Source organism: Podarcis erhardii (assembly GCF_964252035.2).
Source record: "Podarcis erhardii genome assembly, chromosome: 12".
NCBI lineage: Eukaryota > Metazoa > Chordata > Lepidosauria > Squamata > Lacertidae > Podarcis > Podarcis erhardii.
The window spans coordinates 34,901,428-34,909,618 of NC_138513.1; the positions used below are offsets into that span (position 1 = coordinate 34,901,428).

Here is an 8,191-nt window from a genome sequence, read left to right on the forward strand (position 1 = left end):
GAAACTTGTGTTTTCTCATTAATAAGTGCTACTGATTTCAACCGAGTTTATTTCCCTAGCTAGCATATAGAGGATTGCACCCTGAAGAACTACCAGAATGTTTCATTTACCACCCGAACTTAAAAAAAAAAAAATGCTGCTCCAAAGCAAATTGCTTATTACTGTTAATTATGGCACCTACTTCCTCACACAGAAATAAGCACCAACAAAACTCTGCTCTGTGAAGCTTTTATAACAGTTCTGTTTCAAAATCCTCTTTTCAAAATGCTAATTGATCCTCTAAATGAACTTTATTAATCATTGATGGAAAACTGGCAGCAACCTATTAGTGCCGGCTTTGGCAACCGCCTTAAAGTGTCCAATTAGGTCGAAGTGTCCAATCAAGAAATCTCTGGAAAGAAATTAGGGCAGAATCTTTAAGCCTAATTCGCTTCGGAGCAGGGTAGAAAAAGTAACACAGACAAATTCACATGATGTGTGGGTGGGGCGGAGAATTGTAGAAAACAGTGTCTGAGAGTTTAGGGTTTGGTGCTCCTGTTATGATACTGCACTTAATACAGTCAAACAATTTCCTACTTTCCTGCTCACGTGGAGTGAGACACAATTGACCCTTGAAGAGCAGACAAGCGGCAAAGTCCAAATACATTCAGTTTCTTCCCCTTAAGAGCATCATGCCTGTCTGTCATGCCTTCATTATCCTGTTAAGAGGCCTGTTTCCAGTTTCCCCATATCAACGAAAGTAGTTAATTTTCTGCCAAATGAGCAGATGCAGTAACAATGCAATCCTATAACAGAAAGTACCACTAAGCTCCATCTTACTTACTCCCAGGCAAGTGTGTGTGTATAGGATTGCAGAGAAATTGAAAGCCTTAATATTTATAAAATATACCTCCGCTATGTTTCATAACATAAACAATTATCCCACTTTAAAGCTCTATTTGTAGGTGTTGTGATGAGCTCTTTCAGAGCAGATCCTACAAGCATTTTCTGCAAGCGATTGTGGCCTCAGTCCAATTTCAATAATAGTTGTTGTTTTAATTTGGAAACAACTGTTTCTAATGTGTCATTAAGCTCTGAGCTCAAAAATCTGACAAGTCTGCTCCATACTTTCACTAAGCCAGTTGCCCACGTTTTATTTTCTACAATGTTTTTGTGCATAACATGTCCCCTCCCAATTAAAAGCACCCGTATGCCATTTAACTTTTTCTTTTTTGAAATATTTAATACACATGAGGTTTTTGAAACTATAGTTCAGTATCGGTCAGTTGTTTTGTGGGGGGGCGGGACCAGCTGTAGAAAATTACTCATTGCCACTGAAATGTTGCAAAGATTTTTGCAACACTCGGCTGTCAGTTTTGTGACTGCACAATCAAATATTTAATATTTGTTTTACTTCTAGATTATAAGTAGTAGGCATGTACATACCCTCCAACATTTCTCTGATGAAAATAGGGATGTCGTCATCATCATTATTATTATTATTATTATTATTATTATTATTCCATTTACAGTGGTACCTCGGGTTAAGTACTTAATTCGTTCCGGAGGTCCGTTCTTAACCTGAAACTGTTCTTAACCTGAAGCACCACTTTAGCTAATGGGGCCTCCTGCTGCTGCTGCGCCAACGGAACACGATTTCTGTTCTCATCCTGAAGCAAAGTTCTTAACCCGAGGTACTATTTCTGGGTTAGCGGAGTCTGTAACCTGAAGCGTATGTAACCCGAGGTACCACTGTGTACCCTGCCCATTTGACTGGGAAGGGAAACCTATCCTGTGTTGACACATTTAAAATGTAATTAATTCAAACATACAACATATATAAAAACATATATAAAAACATAGTAAAACGTTAAGCTTTCAAAAAACACCCTTCTCTATAAAGGGCTGCCTTCACATGGCTTGGATAATTCTATACCCTTCTCCATTTCTCAGATGAAAATAGGGACATCCTAAGGAAAAGCAGGACATTTCAGGATCAAATCAGAAACCAGGACGGCTTCTGTAAATCTGGGACTGTCCCTGGAAAATAGGGACACTTGGACAGTCTGCATATATAGGACTTAAACTGCGGCATTCTGCATTCCACTGGGTTTTTTCTATACCTTGGCTTTTCAGCCTCAAGCAACCTGCTAAACTGAAGGCATTATGAACAATCTGGCGGACTGCCACGTCAGGTTGTCATGTCATGTAGGTTACGTGTTGTGTAGGCCTGCTCCAAAGACATAATTTACTATAATTTTACTTGCAATGGCAAAGGGTCAACAGTGCTTTTGTTGCACACAAGTTGACAATTTCATTAATTATAAGAATTAAAGCATTCAGAACAGGAAAAATTTGTGCGGTGTGGGGCTGAGACACAAATGTCTTGCTGTCCTTTCCAGATTTCCTGCCTCCGTGCTGTGGAAACCTTGGTTTGCCTGTACTTAAAAAAAAAAGAAAAAGAACACCCCTCTTTTCGGCCATAGTGTCTCGTATCAATACTACCCATAAATAATTATATAATATGAAACAATGTAAGTAGCAATTTATCCTTCAAACGCACAGGTGTTAGTGATAGGCTGCATTGTAACAGTTGGGCAAAGGACCTCTATAACGTTACGCCATTGACAAAGATCTAGAACAATGTCACAATAATATTGCACAGTATAAAGTATTTTCCCGTATGAGAGCGTAAGTGGAGCTGTTGTTTACCAGCAAAGAGAACCAGACATCTATGGGAAACCCACAAGCAGAAGACAAAAGGCAATATCTCTCTTTCCTGTTGCTTCTCGGCAGTTTCTAAACAGAGGTATAAAGGCTTCTCGAGGTAACATATAGTTATCATGATTTGTAGCCATTAATAGGATTAACTTCCAGGAATTTATGTCTATTTTCCTGCTTGCAGACTTCCTACAGGCATCTGGTTGGCCACTGAAAACAGGATGCCATTGGCAAGCAAAAAGCAGCAAAAAGGACATTCAAAGGCCTTATTGATGCCCAGATGAGGGGTGGGTGAGGCGGGGTAGTCTGAGGGGTAGTCTGAGGTAGTCTGCCACATTCCATTTGGGACAACCTTTCAAGGGCCAAATGCAAGTGGTGGATGGCCCAAGGCAAAAGTGGGCCCACAAACACACATTGCACCTTTATATACACTAGTGGCCAAAATTGTGGAAACTTTTTGGGAAAAGAGTATTTCTGAAGTTTGATGGCGCATAACACCATTTTATTTTTTTTAGTAATACCATAAAATTATATATCAGTGCAAAGATAATTTAATGAAGACTGTAACGCAACAAAGTTTGTTCAATTATCTGTATTCTATCAAAAGTTACAACCAAATAACCAGAAAAAGGAAGCACAACTTGCTTAGGTATTTGCAGTATTCCTTCATTTGAATGTAGCCAATGAGCAGGAGTGTTTAGAGAGCCAATCAGGTGTTAAAGGTAAAGGTAAAGGGACCCCTGACCATTAGGTCCAGTCGCGGATGACTCTGGGCTTGCGGCGCTCATCTCGCTTTATTGGCCGAGGGAGCCGGCGTACAGCTTCCGGGTCATGTGGCCAGCATGACTAAGCCGCTTCTGGCGAACCAGAGCAGCACACGGAAATGCCATTTACCTTCCCGCCAGAGCAGTACCTATTTATCTACTTGCACTGTCATGTTTTCGAACTGCTAGGTTGGCAGGAGCTGGGACTGAACAACGGGAGCTCACCCCGTCGCGGGGATTCGAACCGCTGACCTTCTGATCAGCAAGTGCTAGGCTCTGTGGTTTAACCCACAGCACCACCGGCGGAAATACACTTTTTCCAAAAGGTTTCCACAATTTTGGAAACTAGTGTAGCTGACACTTGCACACTTCTTTCTGTTCTCCATCCAGGAAGGCAAAAAGATCAGCAGACCCAAACACTCAGTGACAGTGGAAACAGGGCTAGTGAGAGTCAGAGCCAGGGAGAGGCACCGAGCTGAGAAGAGTTCGAGCAAGACAGAGAAGTTCGGAGAGCCTTTGCGCAACTGTTATCTTGGTTCCAAGATCTGAGGTTCCCCACTCCTGATCGAGGGAAACAGATACAACAGGAAGAGCCATAGAAAATCTCTTATAGAAAATTAAGCTGGTGTTCTCTTAGGCAGAGATTTCCCTCTGCCTTACCTCCCACAGTGAAGAGATAGAGCTCAGCAGGTAGAACATAAGACTGTCTCGCCAAGAGTGGTGCATGCTCTGGTTATCTCCCTCTTGGACTACTGCAATGCGCTCTACATGGGGCTACCTTTGAAGGTGACCCGGAAACTGCAACTAATCCAGAATGCGGCAGCTAGACTGGTGTCTGGGAGTGGCTGCCAAGACCACATAACACCGGTCCTGAAAGACCTACATTGGCTCCCAGTACGTTTCCAAGCACAATTCAAAGTATTGGTGCTGATCTTTAAAGCCCTAAAGGGCATCAGCCCAGTATACCTGAAGGAGCGTCTCCAACCCCATCATTCAGCCCAGACACTGAGGTCCAGCTCCGAGGGCCTTCTGGCAGTTCCCCTGCTGCAAGAAGTGAGGTTACAGAGAACCAGGCAAGAGGGCCTTCTCGGTAGTGGTACCCGCCCTGTGGAACATCCTCCCACCAGATGTCAAGGAAATAAACAACTATCTGACTTTTAAAAGATATCTGAAAGCAGCCCTGTTTAGGGAAGTTTTTAATGTTTGATGTTTTATCGTGTTTTTAATATTCTGTTGGGAGCCACCAAGAGTGGCTGGGGAGATATAAATAATAAATTATTATTACTGTTATTATTACTCTTAAATCTCAGGTTCCCCTCAGATTGGGCAAAACATTCCTAAATTGTCAACTCTACAACTGTATGATTCTATGAACACATTGGAACTATCACCCTGCATTACATATTGTTTTGTGCGCAGAGCCCAGAACTCAAGATGGTAACCTAGATTTCAACAGACAGCAGTTATATTAAAAAAGATTGTTGGAGTAAATAGATGGAAAAATTGAATGTCCTCGACAACCCTATACTACCATTAGCAAAATCCCAACCAACGTCAGTAGTTTATTTAGGAAATTCCTGTGGCGAGGAGGGCACATAGAACTATCTGGAAGCAGCAGGAGGTAAATCATGTTTCATACTTGGCAAACGATACACAAACCTACCGAGGGAGAGGGAGCAGATCTTTGTGGCATCCTTTTAATCAGCAATCACATAGATCATTTCAACTCTGCTCCTCTCCTTTTGCCATTTTAAACTCTAGCAGACAACACAAAATATTGACTATGAAAGCAGAATCCTTGTTCCTGACTGTCAGACGAAAGACAGCTAAAAACCAGCGTTTCGTGGAACAAGGCCTGACATACTTCTGTCTGACTTCTCTGCTCATATTTGGATGAGGAAGACTGGAATACCCTCAGGGAGGTCAGCTACCAAGTCACATCTGATTTAATTATCAGTGATAGGAACATGCAAATTTTGATCCCGACTTCCACTTGAGAGATTAGCGCCTCAATAAATTCTGAAGATGCTTCCCCAACCAGCTGCGTTATCCCAACACTTCCTGAACCAAAGAAAGGCAACAATTTGCACCTTTACAACACAACTCCCTTTGTTTAGATTTTCCCCCAATTTCACTAGCCCCAAAAGTTTAACACGACAGACCACGTAGGACACCACACTGCTCAAATTCAGCTGTCTTGAAGCGCTGCAGCTAGGAATCGAGGACAACCTGCCATATCTTAACTAGAAAACCACCGTTAGCAAATAGGTAAGTATGCACCTCTACTGGCTTGTCCGCCCCCCCAACCTTTTTCTGTCAGTTTTTAGCATCCATGCCTCAACCTGAAAGAGCTTGATAATGTGGCAGCCCTAATTTTAATCCTGGAGAAGGTGCTCCTTCAAAGTTCATATGCAAAATCTTAACCTAAACCATAGGAAACTGCCGTATATGAAGTCAGATCATTGGTCGGTCTAGTTCAGTATTTTCTACACCAGGACTGGGGGTCTGCGGCCTTCCAGATGTTGGCAGACTTCAGCTTCCATCATACCTAGCCATTTGACATGCTGGCTGAGGTTGGTGGAAGTTGGGAGTCCCTATCTTTGGACTACTGACTGAAAGCAGCTGCCCAGGCTTTCGGACAAAGCATCTTTCTTAAGGCTACCCAGAGACATTGCTGGAATTGAACCTGGCACATTCTGAATGTGTGCTGCCATAGAGTGACGGCTAAAAACACCAGGAGGAAGGAATCTCAGCCCCCCCCCATCAAATGCAGCTCTCTGGGTCCTGCTAGCTAGGGATGATGGGAGTTGTAGTCCTAACTAGGAATGATGGGAGTTGTAGTCCAACAACAACTGGGGACCCAGACTCTTCCTCTCCACCCCCCCCCCTTCCAGTGTTTAAGCTTGCTGAAATGTGTCCCTGAAGCGTGATAATGCCTCTTAACTTTTCTGCATGCTGGATGGAAAAGTGTGCATAGCAACTTTTGCCTTTTGCATGGCTGGCCTGGAGCCTACCTTATACAAGGTATGATTCACACCTGTTGCTCTGCCGGCCATGGCCGTAGCCAGGATTTTGGGGGGCAGGCAGAACCTCAGTTTGCAATGTATCTTTATTGAATTTTATTGATTGGGGGCAGATGCCCCCCCTGCCCCCCCTTAGCTCCCTTGCCCATGCTGCCGGCTTTGGCATTTATTTATTTTTTGCCTCAGGTCCTGCCTACTATTGGGCAAGCCATAATTAGCTCAGTCAGTAGAGCATGAGACTCTTAATCTCAAGGTTGTGGGTTCGAGCCCTGAGTTGGGCAAAAGATTCCTGCATCGCAGGGGGTTGGACTAGATCAGTGTTTCCCAACCTTGTGCCTCCAGCTGTTTTTGGACTACACTTCCCATCATCCCTTGCCGCTGGTCTTGCTAGTCAGGGATGATGGGAGTTGTAGTTCAAAAACAGCTGGAGGCACAAGGTTGGGAAACACTGGACTAGATGACCCTCGGATCCCTTCCAACTCTACCATTCTGTGATTCCATAATCCGGAAAGTTGCCGACGAGGGTATGCGACCACGAGGGCAGAAAGGGTTTCCCCCCACCCCCAACTCTGCCTTACACACAGCTGACTGAGGAACTTGAACCCCATTGATCTGAGTGGGATTTGCGCTGGGCCCCACTCACACATTACTAAATTCCGGAGAAAGCCTTGTTCCCTGCCCACAGGGCTGGGAGAGTAAGAGCCAGCTTCCCCTTGTGGGATGGGCGCATCCCAGCCCCATTCCCACCCCGCGGTGGCAAGAGGAACAAGCCCCACGCCATAAATGCAACGCGCAGAGACACGGGATCATCACACTTCGCGGGCTGTCAGCTCTCCGAGGGCTGACTAATCCGCTTTAATCATCTTGAAAGGGGGCCAAGTCGTCGCTTTCTGCGGTTTTGTCCTGGCCGAGGCACTTCCTTTTCCAACCGCCCTTGTCGCCGCCGCCGCCGCCGCCGCTGGAGAAACTAATCAGCTCTTAATGACCCACGTGCAGGAGATGAGAGGCGCTCCGTCCTCCTCCTCCTCCTCCCCTCGAAAGGACCAGAAGCGCGGAGTCGGAAGGGACCCCCGGGGGTCATCTAGACCAACCCCGCGTAACGCGCGCCCATCATCTCTCTCTCCCTCCCCTGGAAACTCCCATTTCTATCCTGCGTGCCTCCCCGTTTGCCGCGTTACGAAGTCCCTGCCTGCCTGCCTGCCTGCCTGCCTCCCGCTCCGTCCAGTCTCCGCCTCCGTCCGCGTCGCGCTGGCTTTTGCAAAGCAACCCCCTCCGGGCAGGGAAGGGAGAGACGGGGAGGAGGAGGAGGAGGAGGGCCGGAGGGCGGCTGGCCGGGCCGGGGGCGCGAAGGGAGGAGGGCCTCACCTGCCAAGCGCGGGCTCGGAAGACCCAAAGCGAGACGCCGGCGAGGCTCCGGCGCTTCCCACGGCGAGAGGCGGCCTGTGTCCTCGAGTGACCCGGTCGGGGCGGGAGGGAGGGAGAGCGAGAAGGAGGGAGGGAGGCAGCGAAAGGGAGAGCGCGCAGGCGAGGGAGGGACACAAATGGAGCAGGACGCCGGGTTCTCTGGGCAAAACAGAGGCGGCTCTTTCCTCGCAGGGCGCACTCTCTCTTCTCTCCCCCCCACCCCGCTCCCGCTCCGCTTTCTCTTGCCCCGACACGCGCCGGCTGGTTCACACGACAGGGCGAAACTCGCAGGCTGACGTT

General features: G+C 46.5%; 1 protein-coding gene across 3 annotated transcripts in view; it reads right to left on the minus strand.

Moving 5' to 3' along the window:
• Positions 1-7,955, minus strand: part of THRB (thyroid hormone receptor beta) — a 175,889-nt gene extending 167,934 nt beyond the window's left edge. For 2 of the 3 annotated variants that reach the window (XM_081833809.1, XM_081833808.1), the window contains exon 1: positions 7,853-7,954. The gene's annotated coding sequence lies outside the window, so the exon portion shown is untranslated. Of the gene's footprint in view, positions 1-7,852 lie in introns of all 3 variants that reach the window. The other variant, XM_081833810.1, reaches the window with a different exon arrangement.
• Positions 7,956-8,191: the final 236 nt, after the last annotated feature.